The sequence below is a fragment of the Phyllobates terribilis genome, unplaced genomic scaffold (genome assembly GCF_046119375.1).
Source record: "Phyllobates terribilis strain yellow unplaced genomic scaffold, ASM4611937v1 Scaffold_644__1_contigs__length_891845, whole genome shotgun sequence".
NCBI classification, from domain to species: Eukaryota; Metazoa; Chordata; class Amphibia; order Anura; family Dendrobatidae; genus Phyllobates; species Phyllobates terribilis.
In genome coordinates, this window is record NW_027363404.1 from 119,577 (window position 1) to 143,000 (window position 23,424).

Sequence of the window (23,424 nt, forward strand, 5' to 3'; positions counted from 1 at the left end):
AATAAGCAGCCTCTAGACTGTAAGAAACACACACATTTTAACATCATTTTGATTGTCTAAAATTTACTGCAGCTAAAAATTACATTTGGTTTACAATGCATTTTGCCAGATATGTTGTCACTTGTCAAAGCTAAGAATTTTACATGCTGGGTTTTTTTATGGCACATTTAGCACTGATAAGTTGTCACACTCTTGCTTAATATGTTAACATTCTGTCTGTAAACTGTATATGCATAGCTACCTTTTTGAAGCAATATTGAGATTTACTTAAGAACGTGGGGCCCAATAAATACCATCAATGGTGCCCAGTCCAAGAGATGGTGGATCCTATAGGTAAACACCACCTCATCATGCACTAAAACTTACTAAAAAAAAAAAAGATGTGAAGTTCACACATATAGAAAATGGACATTTTGTGAATACGTATTGTAAAATAGATAGAGCTCATATGTAGAGTTTGTTTGATAAACTTTCCTACTACTTTGTCTAAATTAGAAGCAAATTGGTTGAACATTACTTCTACCTAAAATGGCAGAAAACGCACCTATCTTGGTGATGGACAGGACAGCTAGAGGGGATATGGAGGAGGCTGTTATTTTTTTTTTAATAGGTGTACTTTCACCAATTTGCTGATAATTCATTGAAAGTAGATGATCGGTACAATTGCTGCCAATGCATTTTTTAAAGCTGTATTGTCATGAGTCAAATTTGATCATGTTAGGTTCTTGCATAGGTCCTATAGCATTGATAAGTTTCCACCCTCTTTCCTACATACACACATCTCTCCTGCATACACACAACTCTACTACTATCACACATGCAATTTTCCGAAATACACACACAACTCTCCTCCATACACAAACACAGTTCTAACACATATAGCTTTTCTACAGCTTTGAAGTATGCACTCACACCTCTGTTACATACACGCACTGTTTTGCTACATACTTGTACACAGCTTTCTTACATACACCAACAGCTCTCTTATATACTCATGCAGCTCCACACACACAAACACTTATATATATATATGTACACTCATCCATCGTATACATTACCACATCTTGAAATTCCTTCCAGGAATGTGACTGATCACATGACCTGAAAGGTTCAATGGCTAATCAACAACTTTGTTTGATTGGGACCCTATCCATGCCACCTCACATATCAGGAGTGTCGTTCTTCTTTTCATAAAGAGGTCCAAGGGCTAGTCTTGCAGAAGTTTTTTCAGCTACACAGGATGCGCAACATCCGTGCAAGTCCTGGTGACTTTCTCCCCTGCACTGCACCGATCAGATAGATCAGTGTGGGGCAGGAGAAAGGAGAACAGTTCTTTCAGTGATCATGAAGGATGCTGTCAGTGTTTTCCTCCATCAGAATAAGCAGCCTCTAGACTGTAAGAAACACACACATTTTAACATCATTTTGATTGTCTAAAATTTACTGCAGCTAAAAATTACATTTGGTTTACAATGCATTTTGCCAGATATGTTGTCACTTGTCAAAGCTAAGAATTTTACATGCTGGGTTTTTTTATGGCACATTTAGCACTGATAAGTTGTCACACTCTTGCTTAATATGTTAACATTCTGTCTGTAAACTGTATATGCATAGCTACCTTTTTGAAGCAATATTGAGATTTACTTAAGAACGTGGGGCCCAATAAATACCATCAATGGTGCCCAGTCCAAGAGATGGTGGATCCTATAGGTAAACACCACCTCATCATGCACTAAAACTTACTAAAAAAAAAAAAAGATGTGAAGTTCACACATATAGAAAATGGACATTTTGTGAATACATATTACACGTATTGTAAAATAGATAGAGCTCATATGTAGAGTTTGTTTGATAAACTTTCCTACTACTTTGTCTAAATTAGAAGCAAATTGGTTGAACATTACTTCTACCTAAAATGGCAGAAAACGCACCTATCTTGGTGATGGACAGGACAGCTAGAGGGGATATGGAGGAGGCTGTTATTTTTTTTTTAATAGGTGTACTTTCACCAATTTGCTGATAATTCATTGAAAGTAGATGATCGGTACAATTGCTGCCAATGCATTTTTTAAAGCTGTATTGTCATGAGTCAAATTTGATCATGTTAGGTTCTTGCATAGGTCCTATAGCATTGATAAGTTTCCACCCTCTTTCCTACATACACACATCTCTCCTGCATACACACAACTCTACTACTATCACACACGCAATTTTCCGAAATACACACACAACTCTCCTCCATACACAAACACAGTTCTAACACATATAGCTTTTCTACAGCTTTGAAGTATGCACTCACACCTCTGTTACATACACGCACTGTTTTGCTACATACTTGTACACAGCTTTCTTACATACACCAACAGCTCTCTTATATACTCATGCAGCTCCACACACACAAACACTTATATATATATATGTACACTCATCCATCGTATACATTACCACATCTTGAAATTCCTTCCAGGAATGTGACTGATCACATGACCTGAAAGGTTCAATGGCTAATCAACAACTTTGTTTGATTGGGACCCTATCCATGCCACCTCACATATCAGGAGTGTCGTTCTTCTTTTCATAAAGAGGTCCAAGGGCTAGTCTTGCAGAAGTTTTTTCAGCTACACAGGATGCGCAACATCCGTGCAAGTCCTGGTGACTTTCTCCCCTGCACTGCACCGATCAGATAGATCAGTGTGGGGCAGGAGAAAGGAGAACAGTTCTTTCAGTGATCATGAAGGATGCTGTCAGTGTTTTCCTCCATCAGAATAAGCAGCCTCTAGACTGTAAGAAACACACACATTTTAACATCATTTTGATTGTCTAAAATTTACTGCAGCTAAAAATTACATTTGGTTTACAATGCATTTTGCCAGATATGTTGTCACTTGTCAAAGCTAAGAATTTTACATGCTGGGTTTTTTTATGGCACATTTAGCACTGATAAGTTGTCACACTCTTGCTTAATATGTTAACATTCTGTCTGTAAACTGTATATGCATAGCTACCTTTTTGAAGCAATATTGAGATTTACTTAAGAACGTGGGGCCCAATAAATACCATCAATGGTGCCCAGTCCAAGAGATGGTGGATCCTATAGGTAAACACCACCTCATCATGCACTAAAACTTACTAAAAAAAAAAAAAGATGTGAAGTTCACACATATAGAAAATGGACATTTTGTGAATACATATTACACGTATTGTAAAATAGATAGAGCTCATATGTAGAGTTTGTTTGATAAACTTTCCTACTACTTTGTCTAAATTAGAAGCAAATTGGTTGAACATTACTTCTACCTAAAATGGCAGAAAACGCACCTATCTTGGTGATGGACAGGACAGCTAGAGGGGATATGGAGGAGGCTGTTATTTTTTTTTTAATAGGTGTACTTTCACCAATTTGCTGATAATTCATTGAAAGTAGATGATCGGTACAATTGCTGCCAATGCATTTTTTAAAGCTGTATTGTCATGAGTCAAATTTGATCATGTTAGGTTCTTGCATAGGTCCTATAGCATTGATAAGTTTCCACCCTCTTTCCTACATACACACATCTCTCCTGCATACACACAACTCTACTACTATCACACACGCAATTTTCCGAAATACACACACAACTCTCCTCCATACACAAACACAGTTCTAACACATATAGCTTTTCTACAGCTTTGAAGTATGCACTCACACCTCTGTTACATACACGCACTGTTTTGCTACATACTTGTACACAGCTTTCTTACATACACCAACAGCTCTCTTATATACTCATGCAGCTCCACACACACAAACACTTATATATATATATATATATATATATATGTACACTCATCCATCGTATACATTACCACATCTTGAAATTCCTTCCAGGAATGTGACTGATCACATGACCTGAAAGGTTCAATGGCTAATCAACAACTTTGTTTGATTGGGACCCTATCCATGCCACCTCACATATCAGGAGTGTCGTTCTTCTTTTCATAAAGAGGTCCAAGGGCTAGTCTTGCAGAAGTTTTTTCAGCTACACAGGATGCGCAACATCCGTGCAAGTCCTGGTGACTTTCTCCCCTGCACTGCACCGATCAGATAGATCAGTGTGGGGCAGGAGAAAGGAGAACAGTTCTTTCAGTGATCATGAAGGATGCTGTCAGTGTTTTCCTCCATCAGAATAAGCAGCCTCTAGACTGTAAGAAACACACACATTTTAACATCATTTTGATTGTCTAAAATTTACTGCAGCTAAAAATTACATTTGGTTTACAATGCATTTTGCCAGATATGTTGTCACTTGTCAAAGCTAAGAATTTTACATGCTGAGTTTTTTTATGGCACATTTAGCACTGATAAGTTGTCACACTCTTGCTTAATATGTTAACATTCTGTCTGTAAACTGTATATGCATAGCTACCTTTTTGAAGCAATATTGAGATTTACTTAAGAACGTGGGGCCCAATAAATACCATCAATGGTGCCCAGTCCAAGAGATGGTGGATCCTATAGGTAAACACCACCTCATCATGCACTAAAACTTACTAAAAAAAAAAAAGATGTGAAGTTCACACATATAGAAAATGGACATTTTGTGAATACATATTACACGTATTGTAAAATAGATAGAGCTCATATGTAGAGTTTGTTTGATAAACTTTCCTACTACTTTGTCTAAATTAGAAGCAAATTGGTTGAACATTACTTCTACCTAAAATGGCAGAAAACGCACCTATCTTGGTGATGGACAGGACAGCTAGAGGGGATATGGAGGAGGCTGTTATTTTTTTTTTAATAGGTGTACTTTCACCAATTTGCTGATAATTCATTGAAAGTAGATGATCGGTACAATTGCTGCCAATGCATTTTTTAAAGCTGTATTGTCATGAGTCAAATTTGATCATGTTAGGTTCTTGCATAGGTCCTATAGCATTGATAAGTTTCCACCCTCTTTCCTACATACACACATCTCTCCTGCATACACACAACTCTACTACTATCACACACGCAATTTTCCAAAATACACACACAACTCTCCTCCATACACAAACACAGTTCTAACACATATAGCTTTTCTACAGCTTTGAAGTATGTACTTACACCTCTGTTACATACACGCACTGTTTTGCTACATACTTATACACAGCTTTCTTACATACACCAACAGCTCTCTTATATACTCATGCAGATCCACACACACAAACACTTATATATATATATGTACACTCATCCATCGTATACATTACCACATCTTGAAATTCCTTCCAGGAATGTGACTGATCACATGACCTGAAAGGTTCAATGGCTAATCAACAACTTTGTTTGATTGGGACCCTATCCATGCCACCTCACATATCAGGAGTGTCATTCTTCTTTTCATAAAGAGGTCCAAGGGCTAGTCTTGCAGAAGTTTTTTCAGCTACACAGGATGCGCAACATCCGTGCAAGTCCTGGTGACTTTCTCCCCTGCACTGCACCGATCAGATAGATCAGTGTGGGGCAGGAGAAAGGAGAACAGTTCTTTCAGTGATCATGAAGGATGCTGTCAGTGTTTTCCTCCATCAGAATAAGCAGCCTCTAGACTGTAAGAAACACACACATTTTAACATCATTTTGATTGTCTAAAATTTACTGCAGCTAAAAATTACATTTGGTTTACAATGCATTTTGCCAGATATGTTGTCACTTGTCAAAGCTAAGAATTTTACATGCTGGGTTTTTTTATGGCACATTTAGCACTGATAAGTTGTCACACTCTTGCTTAATATGTTAACATTCTGTCTGTAAACTGTATATGCATAGCTACCTTTTTGAAGCAATATTGAGATTTACTTAAGAACGTGGGGCCCAATAAATACCATCAATGGTGCCCAGTCCAAGAGATGGTGGATCCTATAGGTAAACACCACCTCATCATGCACTAAAACTTACTAAAAAAAAAAAAGATGTGAAGTTCACACATATAGAAAATGGACATTTTGTGAATACGTATTGTAAAATAGATAGAGCTCATATGTAGAGTTTGTTTGATAAACTTTCCTACTACTTTGTCTAAATTAGAAGCAAATTGGTTGAACATTACTTCTACCTAAAATGGCAGAAAACGCACCTATCTTGGTGATGGACAGGACAGCTAGAGGGGATATGGAGGAGGCTGTTATTTTTTTTTTAATAGGTGTACTTTCACCAATTTGCTGATAATTCATTGAAAGTAGATGATCGGTACAATTGCTGCCAATGCATTTTTTAAAGCTGTATTGTCATGAGTCAAATTTGATCATGTTAGGTTCTTGCATAGGTCCTATAGCATTGATAAGTTTCCACCCTCTTTCCTACATACACACATCTCTCCTGCATACACACAACTCTACTACTATCACACATGCAATTTTCCGAAATACACACACAACTCTCCTCCATACACAAACACAGTTCTAACACATATAGCTTTTCTACAGCTTTGAAGTATGCACTCACACCTCTGTTACATACACGCACTGTTTTGCTACATACTTGTACACAGCTTTCTTACATACACCAACAGCTCTCTTATATACTCATGCAGCTCCACACACACAAACACTTATATATATATATGTACACTCATCCATCGTATACATTACCACATCTTGAAATTCCTTCCAGGAATGTGACTGATCACATGACCTGAAAGGTTCAATGGCTAATCAACAACTTTGTTTGATTGGGACCCTATCCATGCCACCTCACATATCAGGAGTGTCGTTCTTCTTTTCATAAAGAGGTCCAAGGGCTAGTCTTGCAGAAGTTTTTTCAGCTACACAGGATGCACAACATCCGTGCAAGTCCTGGTGACTTTCTCCCCTGCACTGCACCGATCAGATAGATCAGTGTGGGGCAGGAGAAAGGAGAACAGTTCTTTCAGTGATCATGAAGGATGCTGTCAGTGTTTTCCTCCATCAGAATAAGCAGCCTCTAGACTGTAAGAAACACACACATTTTAACATCATTTTGATTGTCTAAAATTTACTGCAGCTAAAAATTACATTTGGTTTACAATGCATTTTGCCAGATATGTTGTCACTTGTCAAAGCTAAGAATTTTACATGCTGGGTTTTTTTATGGCACATTTAGCACTGATAAGTTGTCACACTCTTGCTTAATATGTTAACATTCTGTCTGTAAACTGTATATGCATAGCTACCTTTTTGAAGCAATATTGAGATTTACTTAAGAACGTGGGGCCCAATAAATACCATCAATGGTGCCCAGTCCAAGAGATGGTGGATCCTATAGGTAAACACCACCTCATCATGCACTAAAACTTACTAAAAAAAAAAAAAGATGTGAAGTTCACACATATAGAAAATGGACATTTTGTGAATACATATTACACGTATTGTAAAATAGATAGAGCTCATATGTAGAGTTTGTTTGATAAACTTTCCTACTACTTTGTCTAAATTAGAAGCAAATTGGTTGAACATTACTTCTACCTAAAATGGCAGAAAACGCACCTATCTTGGTGATGGACAGGACAGCTAGAGGGGATATGGAGGAGGCTGTTATTTTTTTTTTAATAGGTGTACTTTCACCAATTTGCTGATAATTCATTGAAAGTAGATGATCGGTACAATTGCTGCCAATGCATTTTTTAAAGCTGTATTGTCATGAGTCAAATTTGATCATGTTAGGTTCTTGCATAGGTCCTATAGCATTGATAAGTTTCCACCCTCTTTCCTACATACACACATCTCTCCTGCATACACACAACTCTACTACTATCACACACGCAATTTTCCGAAATACACACACAACTCTCCTCCATACACAAACACAGTTCTAACACATATAGCTTTTCTACAGCTTTGAAGTATGCACTCACACCTCTGTTACATACACGCACTGTTTTGCTACATACTTGTACACAGCTTTCTTACATACACCAACAGCTCTCTTATATACTCATGCAGCTCCACACACACAAACACTTATATATATATATATATATATATATATGTACACTCATCCATCGTATACATTACCACATCTTGAAATTCCTTCCAGGAATGTGACTGATCACATGACCTGAAAGGTTCAATGGCTAATCAACAACTTTGTTTGATTGGGACCCTATCCATGCCACCTCACATATCAGGAGTGTCGTTCTTCTTTTCATAAAGAGGTCCAAGGGCTAGTCTTGCAGAAGTTTTTTCAGCTACACAGGATGCGCAACATCCGTGCAAGTCCTGGTGACTTTCTCCCCTGCACTGCACCGATCAGATAGATCAGTGTGGGGCAGGAGAAAGGAGAACAGTTCTTTCAGTGATCATGAAGGATGCTGTCAGTGTTTTCCTCCATCAGAATAAGCAGCCTCTAGACTGTAAGAAACACACACATTTTAACATCATTTTGATTGTCTAAAATTTACTGCAGCTAAAAATTACATTTGGTTTACAATGCATTTTGCCAGATATGTTGTCACTTGTCAAAGCTAAGAATTTTACATGCTGGGTTTTTTTATGGCACATTTAGCACTGATAAGTTGTCACACTCTTGCTTAATATGTTAACATTCTGTCTGTAAACTGTATATGCATAGCTACCTTTTTGAAGCAATATTGAGATTTACTTAAGAACGTGGGGCCCAATAAATACCATCAATGGTGCCCAGTCCAAGAGATGGTGGATCCTATAGGTAAACACCACCTCATCATGCACTAAAACTTACTAAAAAAAAAAAAAGATGTGAAGTTCACACATATAGAAAATGGACATTTTGTGAATACATATTACACGTATTGTAAAATAGATAGAGCTCATATGTAGAGTTTGTTTGATAAACTTTCCTACTACTTTGTCTAAATTAGAAGCAAATTGGTTGAACATTACTTCTACCTAAAATGGCAGAAAACGCACCTATCTTGGTGATGGACAGGACAGCTAGAGGGGATATGGAGGAGGCTGTTATTTTTTTTTTAATAGGTGTACTTTCACCAATTTGCTGATAATTCATTGAAAGTAGATGATCGGTACAATTGCTGCCAATGCATTTTTTAAAGCTGTATTGTCATGAGTCAAATTTGATCATGTTAGGTTCTTGCATAGGTCCTATAGCATTGATAAGTTTCCACCCTCTTTCCTACATACACACATCTCTCCTGCATACACACAACTCTACTACTATCACACACGCAATTTTCCGAAATACACACACAACTCTCCTCCATACACAAACACAGTTCTAACACATATAGCTTTTCTACAGCTTTGAAGTATGCACTCACACCTCTGTTACATACACGCACTGTTTTGCTACATACTTGTACACAGCTTTCTTACATACACCAACAGCTCTCTTATATACTCATGCAGCTCCACACACACAAACACTTATATATATATATATATATATATATATGTACACTCATCCATCGTATACATTACCACATCTTGAAATTCCTTCCAGGAATGTGACTGATCACATGACCTGAAAGGTTCAATGGCTAATCAACAACTTTGTTTGATTGGGACCCTATCCATGCCACCTCACATATCAGGAGTGTCGTTCTTCTTTTCATAAAGAGGTCCAAGGGCTAGTCTTGCAGAAGTTTTTTCAGCTACACAGGATGCGCAACATCCGTGCAAGTCCTGGTGACTTTCTCCCCTGCACTGCACCGATCAGATAGATCAGTGTGGGGCAGGAGAAAGGAGAACAGTTCTTTCAGTGATCATGAAGGATGCTGTCAGTGTTTTCCTCCATCAGAATAAGCAGCCTCTAGACTGTAAGAAACACACACATTTTAACATCATTTTGATTGTCTAAAATTTACTGCAGCTAAAAATTACATTTGGTTTACAATGCATTTTGCCAGATATGTTGTCACTTGTCAAAGCTAAGAATTTTACATGCTGAGTTTTTTTATGGCACATTTAGCACTGATAAGTTGTCACACTCTTGCTTAATATGTTAACATTCTGTCTGTAAACTGTATATGCATAGCTACCTTTTTGAAGCAATATTGAGATTTACTTAAGAACGTGGGGCCCAATAAATACCATCAATGGTGCCCAGTCCAAGAGATGGTGGATCCTATAGGTAAACACCACCTCATCATGCACTAAAACTTACTAAAAAAAAAAAAGATGTGAAGTTCACACATATAGAAAATGGACATTTTGTGAATACATATTACACGTATTGTAAAATAGATAGAGCTCATATGTAGAGTTTGTTTGATAAACTTTCCTACTACTTTGTCTAAATTAGAAGCAAATTGGTTGAACATTACTTCTACCTAAAATGGCAGAAAACGCACCTATCTTGGTGATGGACAGGACAGCTAGAGGGGATATGGAGGAGGCTGTTATTTTTTTTTTAATAGGTGTACTTTCACCAATTTGCTGATAATTCATTGAAAGTAGATGATCGGTACAATTGCTGCCAATGCATTTTTTAAAGCTGTATTGTCATGAGTCAAATTTGATCATGTTAGGTTCTTGCATAGGTCCTATAGCATTGATAAGTTTCCACCCTCTTTCCTACATACACACATCTCTCCTGCATACACACAACTCTACTACTATCACACACGCAATTTTCCAAAATACACACACAACTCTCCTCCATACACAAACACAGTTCTAACACATATAGCTTTTCTACAGCTTTGAAGTATGTACTTACACCTCTGTTACATACACGCACTGTTTTGCTACATACTTATACACAGCTTTCTTACATACACCAACAGCTCTCTTATATACTCATGCAGATCCACACACACAAACACTTATATATATATATGTACACTCATCCATCGTATACATTACCACATCTTGAAATTCCTTCCAGGAATGTGACTGATCACATGACCTGAAAGGTTCAATGGCTAATCAACAACTTTGTTTGATTGGGACCCTATCCATGCCACCTCACATATCAGGAGTGTCATTCTTCTTTTCATAAAGAGGTCCAAGGGCTAGTCTTGCAGAAGTTTTTTCAGCTACACAGGATGCGCAACATCCGTGCAAGTCCTGGTGACTTTCTCCCCTGCACTGCACCGATCAGATAGATCAGTGTGGGGCAGGAGAAAGGAGAACAGTTCTTTCAGTGATCATGAAGGATGCTGTCAGTGTTTTCCTCCATCAGAATAAGCAGCCTCTAGACTGTAAGAAACACACACATTTTAACATCATTTTGATTGTCTAAAATTTACTGCAGCTAAAAATTACATTTGGTTTACAATGCATTTTGCCAGATATGTTGTCACTTGTCAAAGCTAAGAATTTTACATGCTGGGTTTTTTTATGGCACATTTAGCACTGATAAGTTGTCACACTCTTGCTTAATATGTTAACATTCTGTCTGTAAACTGTATATGCATAGCTACCTTTTTTAAGCAATATTGAGATTTACTTAAGAACGTGGGGCCCAATAAATACCATCAATGGTGCCCAGTCCAAGAGATGGTGGATCCTATAGGTAAACACCACCTCATCATGCACTAAAACTTACTAAAAAAAAAAAAGATGTGAAGTTCACACATATAGAAAATGGACATTTTGTGAATACGTATTGTAAAATAGATAGAGCTCATATGTAGAGTTTGTTTGATAAACTTTCCTACTACTTTGTCTAAATTAGAAGCAAATTGGTTGAACATTACTTCTACCTAAAATGGCAGAAAACGCACCTATCTTGGTGATGGACAGGACAGCTAGAGGGGATATGGAGGAGGCTGTTATTTTTTTTTTAATAGGTGTACTTTCACCAATTTGCTGATAATTCATTGAAAGTAGATGATCGGTACAATTGCTGCCAATGCATTTTTTAAAGCTGTATTGTCATGAGTCAAATTTGATCATGTTAGGTTCTTGCATAGGTCCTATAGCATTGATAAGTTTCCACCCTCTTTCCTACATACACACATCTCTCCTGCATACACACAACTCTACTACTATCACACATGCAATTTTCCGAAATACACACACAACTCTCCTCCATACACAAACACAGTTCTAACACATATAGCTTTTCTACAGCTTTGAAGTATGCACTCACACCTCTGTTACATACACGCACTGTTTTGCTACATACTTGTACACAGCTTTCTTACATACACCAACAGCTCTCTTATATACTCATGCAGCTCCACACACACAAACACTTATATATATATATGTACACTCATCCATCGTATACATTACCACATCTTGAAATTCCTTCCAGGAATGTGACTGATCACATGACCTGAAAGGTTCAATGGCTAATCAACAACTTTGTTTGATTGGGACCCTATCCATGCCACCTCACATATCAGGAGTGTCGTTCTTCTTTTCATAAAGAGGTCCAAGGGCTAGTCTTGCAGAAGTTTTTTCAGCTACACAGGATGCGCAACATCCGTGCAAGTCCTGGTGACTTTCTCCCCTGCACTGCACCGATCAGATAGATCAGTGTGGGGCAGGAGAAAGGAGAACAGTTCTTTCAGTGATCATGAAGGATGCTGTCAGTGTTTTCCTCCATCAGAATAAGCAGCCTCTAGACTGTAAGAAACACACACATTTTAACATCATTTTGATTGTCTAAAATTTACTGCAGCTAAAAATTACATTTGGTTTACAATGCATTTTGCCAGATATGTTGTCACTTGTCAAAGCTAAGAATTTTACATGCTGGGTTTTTTTATGGCACATTTAGCACTGATAAGTTGTCACACTCTTGCTTAATATGTTAACATTCTGTCTGTAAACTGTATATGCATAGCTACCTTTTTGAAGCAATATTGAGATTTACTTAAGAACGTGGGGCCCAATAAATACCATCAATGGTGCCCAGTCCAAGAGATGGTGGATCCTATAGGTAAACACCACCTCATCATGCACTAAAACTTACTAAAAAAAAAAAAAGATGTGAAGTTCACACATATAGAAAATGGACATTTTGTGAATACATATTACACGTATTGTAAAATAGATAGAGCTCATATGTAGAGTTTGTTTGATAAACTTTCCTACTACTTTGTCTAAATTAGAAGCAAATTGGTTGAACATTACTTCTACCTAAAATGGCAGAAAACGCACCTATCTTGGTGATGGACAGGACAGCTAGAGGGGATATGGAGGAGGCTGTTATTTTTTTTTTAATAGGTGTACTTTCACCAATTTGCTGATAATTCATTGAAAGTAGATGATCGGTACAATTGCTGCCAATGCATTTTTTAAAGCTGTATTGTCATGAGTCAAATTTGATCATGTTAGGTTCTTGCATAGGTCCTATAGCATTGATAAGTTTCCACCCTCTTTCCTACATACACACATCTCTCCTGCATACACACAACTCTACTACTATCACACACGCAATTTTCCGAAATACACACACAACTCTCCTCCATACACAAACACAGTTCTAACACATATAGCTTTTCTACAGCTTTGAAGTATGCACTCACACCTCTGTTACATACACGCACTGTTTTGCTACATACTTGTACACAGCTTTCTTACATACACCAACAGCTCTCTTATATACTCATGCAGCTCCACACACACAAACACTTATATATATATATATATATATATATATGTACACTCATCCATCGTATACATTACCACATCTTGAAATTCCTTCCAGGAATGTGACTGATCACATGACCTGAAAGGTTCAATGGCTAATCAACAACTTTGTTTGATTGGGACCCTATCCATGCCACCTCACATATCAGGAGTGTCGTTCTTCTTTTCATAAAGAGGTCCAAGGGCTAGTCTTGCAGAAGTTTTTTCAGCTACACAGGATGCGCAACATCCGTGCAAGTCCTGGTGACTTTCTCCCCTGCACTGCACCGATCAGATAGATCAGTGTGGGGCAGGAGAAAGGAGAACAGTTCTTTCAGTGATCATGAAGGATGCTGTCAGTGTTTTCCTCCATCAGAATAAGCAGCCTCTAGACTGTAAGAAACACACACATTTTAACATCATTTTGATTGTCTAAAATTTACTGCAGCTAAAAATTACATTTGGTTTACAATGCATTTTGCCAGATATGTTGTCACTTGTCAAAGCTAAGAATTTTACATGCTGAGTTTTTTTATGGCACATTTAGCACTGATAAGTTGTCACACTCTTGCTTAATATGTTAACATTCTGTCTGTAAACTGTATATGCATAGCTACCTTTTTGAAGCAATATTGAGATTTACTTAAGAACGTGGGGCCCAATAAATACCATCAATGGTGCCCAGTCCAAGAGATGGTGGATCCTATAGGTAAACACCACCTCATCATGCACTAAAACTTACTAAAAAAAAAAAAGATGTGAAGTTCACACATATAGAAAATGGACATTTTGTGAATACATATTACACGTATTGTAAAATAGATAGAGCTCATATGTAGAGTTTGTTTGATAAACTTTCCTACTACTTTGTCTAAATTAGAAGCAAATTGGTTGAACATTACTTCTACCTAAAATGGCAGAAAACGCACCTATCTTGGTGATGGACAGGACAGCTAGAGGGGATATGGAGGAGGCTGTTATTTTTTTTTTAATAGGTGTACTTTCACCAATTTGCTGATAATTCATTGAAAGTAGATGATCGGTACAATTGCTGCCAATGCATTTTTTAAAGCTGTATTGTCATGAGTCAAATTTGATCATGTTAGGTTCTTGCATAGGTCCTATAGCATTGATAAGTTTCCACCCTCTTTCCTACATACACACATCTCTCCTGCATACACACAACTCTACTACTATCACACACGCAATTTTCCAAAATACACACACAACTCTCCTCCATACACAAACACAGTTCTAACACATATAGCTTTTCTACAGCTTTGAAGTATGTACTTACACCTCTGTTACATACACGCACTGTTTTGCTACATACTTATACACAGCTTTCTTACATACACCAACAGCTCTCTTATATACTCATGCAGATCCACACACACAAACACTTATATATATATATGTACACTCATCCATCGTATACATTACCACATCTTGAAATTCCTTCCAGGAATGTGACTGATCACATGACCTGAAAGGTTCAATGGCTAATCAACAACTTTGTTTGATTGGGACCCTATCCATGCCACCTCACATATCAGGAGTGTCGTTCTTCTTTTCATAAAGAGGTCCAAGGGCTAGTCTTGCAGAAGTTTTTTCAGCTACACAGGATGCGCAACATCCGTGCAAGTCCTGGTGACTTTCTCCCCTGCACTGCACCGATCAGATAGATCAGTGTGGGGCAGGAGAAAGGAGAACAGTTCTTTCAGTGATCATGAAGGATGCTGTCAGTGTTTTCCTCCATCAGAATAAGCAGCCTCTAGACTGTAAGAAACACACACATTTTAACATCATTTTGATTGTCTAAAATTTACTGCAGCTAAAAATTACATTTGGTTTACAATGCATTTTGCCAGATATGTTGTCACTTGTCAAAGCTAAGAATTTTACATGCTGAGTTTTTTTATGGCACATTTAGCACTGATAAGTTGTCACACTCTTGCTTAATATGTTAACATTCTGTCTGTAAACTGTATATGCATAGCTACCTTTTTGAAGCAATATTGAGATTTACTTAAGAACGTGGGGCCCAATAAATACCATCAATGGTGCCCAGTCCAAGAGATGGTGGATCCTATAGGTAAACACCACCTCATCATGCACTAAAACTTACTAAAAAAAAAAAAGATGTGAAGTTCACACATATAGAAAATGGACATTTTGTGAATACATATTACACGTATTGTAAAATAGATAGAGCTCATATGTAGAGTTTGTTTGATAAACTTTCCTACTACTTTGTCTAAATTAGAAGCAAATTGGTTGAACATTACTTCTACCTAAAATGGCAGAAAACGCACCTATCTTGGTGATGGACAGGACAGCTAGAGGGGATATGGAGGAGGCTGTTATTTTTTTTTTAATAGGTGTACTTTCACCAATTTGCTGATAATTCATTGAAAGTAGATGATCGGTACAATTGCTGCCAATGCATTTTTTAAAGCTGTATTGTCATGAGTCAAATTTGATCATGTTAGGTTCTTGCATAGGTCCTATAGCATTGATAAGTTTCCACCCTCTTTCCTACATACACACATCTCTCCTGCATACACACAACTCTACTACTATCACACACGCAATTTTCCAAAATACACACACAACTCTCCTCCATACACAAACACAGTTCTAACACATATAGCTTTTCTACAGCTTTGAAGTATGTACTTACACCTCTGTTACATACACGCACTGTTTTGCTACATACTTATACACAGCTTTCTTACATACACCAACAGCTCTCTTATATACTCATGCAGATCCACACACACAAACACTTATATATATATATGTACACTCATCCATCGTATACATTACCACATCTTGAAATTCCTTCCAGGAATGTGACTGATCACATGACCTGAAAGGTTCAATGGCTAATCAACAACTTTGTTTGATTGGGACCCTATCCATGCCACCTCACATATCAGGAGTGTCATTCTTCTTTTCATAAAGAGGTCCAAGGGCTAGTCTTGCAGAAGTTTTTTCAGCTACACAGGATGCGCAACATCCGTGCAAGTCCTGGTGACTTTCTCCCCTGCACTGCACCGATCAGATAGATCAGTGTGGGGCAGGAGAAAGGAGAACAGTTCTTTCAGTGATCATGAAGGATGCTGTCAGTGTTTTCCTCCATCAGAATAAGCAGCCTCTAGACTGTAAGAAACACACACATTTTAACATCATTTTGATTGTCTAAAATTTACTGCAGCTAAAAATTACATTTGGTTTACAATGCATTTTGCCAGATATGTTGTCACTTGTCAAAGCTAAGAATTTTACATGCTGGGTTTTTTTATGGCACATTTAGCACTGATAAGTTGTCACACTCTTGCTTAATATGTTAACATTCTGTCTGTAAACTGTATATGCATAGCTACCTTTTTGAAGCAATATTGAGATTTACTTAAGAACGTGGGGCCCAATAAATACCATCAATGGTGCCCAGTCCAAGAGATGGTGGATCCTATAGGTAAACACCACCTCATCATGCACTAAAACTTACTAAAAAAAAAAAAGATGTGAAGTTCACACATATAGAAAATGGACATTTTGTGAATACATATTACACGTATTGTAAAATAGATAGAGCTCATATGTAGAGTTTGTTTGATAAACTTTCCTACTACTTTGTCTAAATTAGAAGCAAATTGGTTGAACATTACTTCTACCTAAAATGGCAGAAAACGCACCTATCTTGGTGATGGACAGGACAGCTAGAGGGGATATGGAGGAGGCTGTTATTTTTTTTTTAATAGGTGTACTTTCACCAATTTGCTGATAATTCATTGAAAGTAGATGATCGGTACAATTGCTGCCAATGCATTTTTTAAAGCTGTATTGTCATGAGTCAAATTTGATCATGTTAGGTTCTTGCATAGGTCCTATAGCATTGATAAGTTTCCACCCTCTTTCCTACATACACACATCTCTCCTGCATACACACAACTCTACTACTATCACACACGCAATTTTCCAAAATACACACACAACTCTCCTCCATACACAAACACAGTTCTAACACATATAGCTTTTCTACAGCTTTGAAGTATGTACTTACACCTCTGTTACATACACGCACTGTTTTGCTACATACTTATACACAGCTTTCTTACATACACCAACAGCTCTCTTATATACTCATGCAGATCCACACACACAAACACTTATATATATATATGTACACTCATCCATCGTATACATTACCACATCTTGAAATTCCTTCCAGGAATGTGACTGATCACATGACCTGAAAGGTTCAATGGCTAATCAACAACTTTGTTTGATTGGGACCCTATCCATGCCACCTCACATATCAGGAGTGTCATTCTTCTTTTCATAAAGAGGTCCAAGGGCTAGTCTTGCAGAAGTTTTTTCAGCTACACAGGATGCGCAACATCCGTGCAAGTCCTGGTGACTTTCTCCCCTGCACTGCACCGATCAGATAGATCAGTGTGGGGCAGGAGAAAGGAGAACAGTTCTTTCAGTGATCATGAAGGATGCTGTCAGTGTTTTCCTCCATCAGAATAAGCAGCCTCTAGACTGTAAGAAACACACACATTTTAACATCATTTTGATTGTCTAAAATTTACTGCAGCTAAAAATTACATTTGGTTTACAATGCATTTTGCCAGATATGTTGTCACTTGTCAAAGCTAAGAATTTTACATGCTGGGTTTTTTTATGGCACATTTAGCACTGATAAGTTGTCACACTCTTGCTTAATATGTTAACATTCTGTCTGTAAACTGTATATGCATAGCTACCTTTTTGAAGCAATATTGAGATTTACTTAAGAACGTGGGGCCCAATAAATACCATCAATGGTGCCCAGTCCAAGAGATGGTGGATCCTATAGGTAAACACCACCTCATCATGCACTAAAACTTACTAAAAAAAAAAAAGATGTGAAGTTCACACATATAGAAAATGGACATTTTGTGAATACATATTACAAGTATTGTAAAATAGATAGAGCTCATATGTAGAGTTTGTTTGATAAACTTTCCTACTACTTTGTCTAAATTAGAAGCAAATTGGTTGAACATTACTTCTACCTAAAATGGCAGAAAACGCACCTATCTTGGTGATGGACAGGACAGCTAGAGGGGATATGGAGGAGGCTGTTATTTTTTTTTTAATAGGTGTACTTTCACCAATTTGCTGATAATTCATTGAAAGTAGATGATCGGTACAATTGCTGCCAATGCATTTTTTAAAGCTGTATTGTCATGAGTCAAATTTGATCATGTTAGGTTCTTGCATAGGTCCTATAGCATTGATAAGTTTCCACCCTCTTTCCTACATACACACATCTCTCCTGCATACACACAACTCTACTACTATCACACACGCAATTTTCCAAAATACACACACAACTCTCCTCCATACACAAACACAGTTCTAACACATATAGCTTTTCTACAGCTTTGAAGTATGCACTTACACCTCTGTTACATACACGCACTGTTTTGCTACATACTTGTACACAGCTTTCTTACATACACCAACAGCTCTCTTATATACTCATGCAGCTCCACACACACAAACACTTATATATATATATATATATATATATATATATATATGTACACTCATCCATCGTATACATTACCACATCTTGAAATTCCTTCCAGGAATGTGACTGATCACATGACCTGAAAGGTTCAATGGCTAATCAACAACTTTGTTTGATTGGGACCCTATCCATGCCACCTCACATATCAGGAGTGTCGTTCTTCTTTTCATAAAGAGGTCCAAGGGCTAGTCTTGCAGAAGTTTTTTCAGCTACACAGGATGCGCAACATCCGTGCAAGTCCTGGTGACTTTCTCCCCTGCACTGCACCGATCAGATAGATCAGTGTGGGGCAGGAGAAAGGAGAACAGTTCTTTCAGTGATCATGAAGGATGCTGTCAGTGTTTTCCTCCATCAGAATAAGCAGCCTCTAGACTGTAAGAAACACACACATTTTAACATCATTTTGATTGTCTAAAATTTACTGCAGCTAAAAATTACATTTGGTTTACAATGCATTTTGCCAGATATGTTGTCACTTGTCAAAGCTAAGAATTTTACATGCTGGGTTTTTTTATGGCACATTTAGCACTGATAAGTTGTCACACTCTTGCTTAATATGTTAACATTCTGTCTGTAAACTGTATATGCATAGCTACCTTTTTGAAGCAATATTGAGATTTACTTAAGAACGTGGGGCCCAATAAATACCATCAATGGTGCCCAGTCCAAGAGATGGTGGATCCTATAGGTAAACACCACCTCATCATGCACTAAAACTTACTAAAAAAAAAAAAGATGTGAAGTTCACACATATAGAAAATGGACATTTTGTGAATACATATTACACGTATTGTAAAATAGATAGAGCTCATATGTAGAGTTTGTTTGATAAACTTTCCTACTACTTTGTCTAAATTAGAAGCAAATTGGTTGAACATTACTTCTACCTAAAATGGCAGAAAACGCACCTATCTTGGTGATGGACAGGACAGCTAGAGGGGATATGGAGGAGGCTGTTATTTTTTTTTTAATAGGTGTACTTTCACCAATTTGCTGATAATTCATTGAAAGTAGATGATCGGTACAATTGCTGCCAATGCATTTTTTAAAGCTGTATTGTCATGAGTCAAATTTGATCATGTTAGGTTCTTGCATAGGTCCTATAGCATTGATAAGTTTCCACCCTCTTTCCTACATACACACATCTCTCCTGCATACACACAACTCTACTACTATCACACACGCAATTTTCCAAAATACACACACAACTCTCCTCCATACACAAACACAGTTCTAACACATATAGCTTTTCTACAGCTTTGAAGTATGCACTTACACCTCTGTTACATACACGCACTGTTTTGCTACATACTTGTACACAGCTTTCTTACATACACCAACAGCTCTCTTATATACTCATGCAGCTCCACACACACAAACACTTATATATATATATATATATATATATATATATGTACACTCATCCATCGTATACATTACCACATCTTGAAATTCCTTCCAGGAATGTGACTGATCACATGACCTGAAAGGTTCAATGGCTAATCAACAACTTTGTTTGATTGGGACCCTATCCATGCCACCTCACATATCAGGAGTGTCGTTCTTCTTTTCATAAAGAGGTCCAAGGGCTAGTCTTGCAGAAGTTTTTTCAGCTACACAGGATGCGCAACATCCGTGCAAGTCCTGGTGACTTTCTCCCCTGCACTGCACCGATCAGATAGATCAGTGTGGGGCAGGAGAAAGGAGAACAGTTCTTTCAGTGATCATGAAGGATGCTGTCAGTGTTTTCCTCCATCAGAATAAGCAGCCTCTAGACTGTAAGAAACACACACATTTTAACATCATTTTGATTGTCTAAAATTTACTGCAGCTAAAAATTACATTTGGTTTACAATGCATTTTGCCAGATATGTTGTCACTTGTCAAAGCTAAGAATTTTACATGCTGGGTTTTTTTATGGCACATTTAGCACTGATAAGTTGTCACACTCTTGCTTAATATGTTAACATTCTGTCTGTAAACTGTATATGCATAGCTACCTTTTTGAAGCAATATTGAGATTTACTTAAGAACGTGGGGCCCAATAAATACCATCAATGGTGCCCAGTCCAAGAGATGGTGGATCCTATAGGTAAACACCACCTCATCATGCACTAAAACTTACTAAAAAAAAAAAAGATGTGAAGTTCACACATATAGAAAATGGACATTTTGTGAATACATATTACACGTATTGTAAAATAGATAGAGCTCATATGTAGAGTTTGTTTGATAAACTTTCCTACTACTTTGTCTAAATTAGAAGCAAATTGGTTGAACATTACTTCTACCTAAAATGGCAGAAAACGCACCTATCTTGGTGATGGACAGGACAGCTAGAGGGGATATGGAGGAGGCTGTTATTTTTTTTTTAATAGGTGTACTTTCACCAATTTGCTGATAATTCATTGAAAGTAGATGATCGGTACAATTGCTGCCAATGCATTTTTTAAAGCTGTATTGTCATGAGTCAAATTTGATCATGTTAGGTTCTTGCATAGGTCCTATAGCATTGATAAGTTTCCACCCTCTTTCCTACATACACACATCTCTCCTGCATACACACAACTCTACTACTATCACACACGCAATTTTCCAAAATACACACACAACTCTCCTCCATACACAAACACAGTTCTAACACATATAGCTTTTCTACAGCTTTGAAGTATGCACTTACACCTCTGTTACATACACGCACTGTTTTGCTACATACTTATACACAGCTTTCTTACATACACCAACAGCTCTCTTATATACTCATGCAGATCCACACACACAAACACTTATATATATATATGTACACTCATCCATCGTATACATTACCACATCTTGAAATTCCTTCCAGGAATGTGACTGATCACATGACCTGAAAGGTTCAATGGCTAATCAACAACTTTGTTTGATTGGGACCCTATCCATGCCACCTCACATATCAGGAGTGTCATTCTTCTTTTCATAAAGAGGTCCAAGGGCTAGTCTTGCAGAAGTTTTTTCAGCTACACAGGATGCGCAACATCCGTGCAAGTCCTGGTGACTTTCTCCCCTGCACTGCACCGATCAGATAGATCAGTGTGGGGCAGGAGAAAGGAGAACAGTTCTTTCAGTGATCATGAAGGATGCTGTCAGTGTTTTCCTCCATCAGAATAAGCAGCCTCTAGACTGTAAGAAACACACACATTTTAACATCATTTTGATTGTCTAAAATTTACTGCAGCTAAAAATTACATTTGGTTTACAATGCATTTTGCCAGATATGTTGTCACTTGTCAAAGCTAAGAATTTTACATGCTGGGTTTTTTTATGGCACATTTAGCACTGATAAGTTGTCACACTCTTGCTTAATATGTTAACATTCTGTCTGTAAACTGTATATGCATAGCTACCTTTTTGAAGCAATATTGAGATTTACTTAAGAACGTGGGGCCCAATAAATACCATCAATGGTGCCCAGTCCAAGAGATGGTGGATCCTATAGGTAAACACCACCTCATCATGCACTAAAACTTACTAAAAAAAAAAAAGATGTGAAGTTCACACATATAGAAAATGGACATTTTGTGAATACATATTACACGTATTGTAAAATAGATAGAGCTCATATGTAGAGTTTGTTTGATAAACTTTCCTACTACTTTGTCTAAATTAGAAGCAAATTGGTTGAACATTACTTCTACCTAAAATGGCAGAAAACGCACCTATCTTGGTGATGGACAGGACAGCTAGAGGGGATATGGAGGAGGCTGTTATTTTTTTTTTAATAGGTGTACTTTCACCAATTTGCTGATAATTCATTGAAAGTAGATGATCGGTACAATTGCTGCCAATGCATTTTTTAAAGCTGTATTGTCATGAGTCAAATTTGATCATGTTAGGTTCTTGCATAGGTCCTATAGCATTGATAAGTTTCCACCCTCTTTCCTACATACACACATCTCTCCTGCATACACACAACTCTACTACTATCACACACGCAATTTTCCAAAATACACACACAACTCTCCTCCATACACAAACACAGTTCTAACACATATAGCTTTTCTACAGCTTTGAAGTATGCACTTACACCTCTGTTACATACACGCACTGTTTTGCTACATACTTATACACAGCTTTCTTACATACACCAACAGCTCTCTTATATACTCATGCAGATCCACACACACAAACACTTATATATATATATGTACACTCATCCATCGTATACATTACCACATCTTGAAATTCCTTCCAGGAATGTGACTGATCACATGACCTGAAAGGTTCAATGGCTAATCAACAACTTTGTTTGATTGGGACCCTATCCATGCCACCTCACA